Below are 2,818 nucleotides of genomic sequence, written 5' to 3' on the forward strand. Positions count from 1 at the left end.
GACATTCCAAGGAGCTGATCTGGCACCATCAGTCTGAACCCCTGCTCCACCAGAGAGATACTCTTCTGGGTCTTAGAGTCGCAATGACTCTTCATAAAAATTACAATCACACAGTGAAGGAAAATGCACTGTTTTGACACTTCTCAGACTTTCTCACCAGAGTGGAGAGGGGACTTGCACTGAATTGGGGAACACCCCTGAAGCATTTATCCCAAGAATGAAATATCTTTGAAATCTCTCCTATTGAAAGCTCATGTAAGTTTCACACTTTTTTTTCCCCAGAAGGTGTTTGTTAGTTTCCATTAAAAATGGTGGTGGAGAGATACAGTTGACAAATAGAATGCATATACTTAAAAAAAAAATTAAAAAAAAAATAAAAATGGTGGTGGAGGGCCCAAATCTTTGAGTAAAGATGACTGTCAAGGAAGGATACGGTGTGATCTGTGGCTCTGCACACAGATGCAGCTGCGAGCGCTCACCACCAGCGAGGAGCCCGGCCCCTCATCCTTCTGAGCCCCTTCTGCCACAAGACATGCCAGCGCCACCCTGCAGCCTCACCAAGAGGGTGGTGGTACTGACATTGCCCATTTTCCCAGACTCCTGGAAGTGGCTCTAACCAGTGCAGGACTGAGAGTGAGGGGGGGGCTCTCACAGAGCTCCTCTGTGGTCCCCTTCTCTCTAAGACCAGGCCAGAGCTTGGAGGGGGAGGTGGGTCTGACTTCCCCTGGCCTCTAGTGTGAGGAGGAAGTTGGTGCCCCAAAGGCCCTCTCAGCCAAGTTCTTCTGACCTGATACTGTAGAAACAGTGCCTGAGGTTTCTGGACCATGCCCACACCTTGGGCAATGCCTCTGTGTCTCACCCTGATGCAAACCTAGGAGGCTCACTGGGGTGGGGGGGAGTGTGGTGGGGAGGAAGCAAGTGGAGGGCAGGGGGACTGTGCCCAGCTCAGGTGTTCTCGCCCTCTAGGTAAGGGGTTGGCAGAGCAGTTGCTCCCTTCCCCCAATCCCAGCCTCCTCATACCCATCTTCTAGGTCCTGGGGCAGAGGGAGTCTGGTTTCAAGGGTGGTCAGGGCCAGGCCAAGCCAGGAAGGGAGGAGGGGAGGGAGAGCAGGTGCTCCAGGGTCTCACCCTACAGTGACCCCACCTCACTTCCACCGGACAATGGCCAGGGTGGGAAGAGCGCCTGGCACCCACCTGGTTTCAGTTGGCTTTGTAACTTTCCTGGGTGGAAGAACTCACACTCTGACAGGAAGAAGGGCCCAGGCTGTCCCCTAAAGTAGGGTCACAAGATCAGGACTGTGACCAAGAACTTGGATTTTGTCCTGGAAATCACTGGGACTCCCAGCCCAGGGGGAGTCCCTGGCTTCAGGGAGACTTGGCCTATGCCAGTTCACATAGTAATAGCATGATGCCCACCCTTCCTCTGTTGCAGCTCTCCCTACCCTGGGAGTGAGGGCTGGAAGCATTCAGAGAATCTCTGACTTGGACCAGTCTGCCCATGGGATACCCAGAGTTCCTGGCTTTCCTTGAGTCTCACCATCCTGACCCACACGGACTCTGACTGTACTTTGTCTTTCAGCCTGGGTGTTGCTTGTGAGGTCAAGACCCTTAACGGGTCGGCAAAGCCTTTGGAAGCTTCACCTAGGCTGGGGTAAACACAGTACAGTGCTGGGCTCTCCCTCTCCCCTGATCCCTGGCCCTTACCGTTATCACCTCCACTTCTATTTGGGAAATCACTACTCACTTATACATCAACTTATCCATTCAGAGAAGTGTGTATCAAACATCTCCCCTATGCCCAGTTTTGTGCCAGGGACTCGGAAACATCAGAGACAGACCCTGGTTTCCAAAAGCTCACAGTCTAGCCCAGGAGAGCAAATGAGCCTGGGGGGAAGACCAGCTGTTCGGTAACACCAGGCTTGGTGTGGTAGACAAAGGGGTGTAGACTGTTTGGAGACCTTCAGGGGAGATTCAGGGTGCTTTGTAAAGGGAAAGAGCCTGAGTTGAGCCCTGAGCGATAAGAAGAACTTGAAGAAAGGAGAGAGACATTGCCAGGAGCGCCAGTACTGGGTGTGGTGCAAGAGCAGAGGGCTAGAGGTGGGCACGGGTGAGAGCATCCTGCAGACATCTGAGGTACAGGGAGTAAGAGAGGCTGCAGGGTGGGAGGTGATGCTGGGGCCTGGGCCAGGGGAGTGCTGGTGATTTTCTATGGGACACACTACCCAGTGTTGTGTGCACACACACACACACACCCCACACACATGTCCCATTGTAGGGGTGTGACAAGCCTGCACCTGTATGCATGGGTACATGTGCACAAGAGTGTTGCAGGCTCTGGAATCTACAGTCGAGCCTGCTCCAACTCACCCAGCTCTTTACAAAAGTTAGATTCCATCCATCCATTCCACTACTGGGAGTGCCTACTACATATCAGGACTTGGGCTGGGTTGGAGGGTGATCGGTTCAAGCCCCTGCTGGTGGGTGAGGGCTGATACAATCTATAATGAGGATGCTAAGTTAGACGTAGATGTACTTCTCAGGCTTTGCACCAATACTAATCCTCTGCAAACAGGAATAGAGGAGAGAAGAAAAGGCTTGAAACTAGCAATCAAGCTGCGCTGCTGACTCTCTGGGATACTGCCTGGCTCCCCCACGGTACAGCGCCAGGCTGTGCGGGACAGTGGGAAGTCCCTCCCGTGGAGCCTTGGAGAGGCAGTGCCCTCCATGGCCGCTCGGGGGTGCTGTGGGGCCCCCGGAGCGGGCGGCCGTCTGCGCTCACTTGTTCGACACTCACTCGCCCGGAGGTTTCCCCGCCGGC

The 2,818-nt window shown here is 53.9% G+C and overlaps 1 protein-coding gene across 1 annotated transcript in view; it reads right to left on the minus strand.

The window, feature by feature from the left end:
• The window catches only part of CDH23 (cadherin related 23), a 388,322-nt gene that overhangs the window by 40,683 nt on the left and 344,821 nt on the right, over positions 1 to 2,818 (minus strand). The gene's annotated exons all lie outside the window — the stretch shown is intronic.

The sequence above is a fragment of the Capricornis sumatraensis genome, chromosome 10, assembly GCF_032405125.1.
Source record: "Capricornis sumatraensis isolate serow.1 chromosome 10, serow.2, whole genome shotgun sequence".
NCBI classification, from domain to species: Eukaryota; Metazoa; Chordata; class Mammalia; order Artiodactyla; family Bovidae; genus Capricornis; species Capricornis sumatraensis.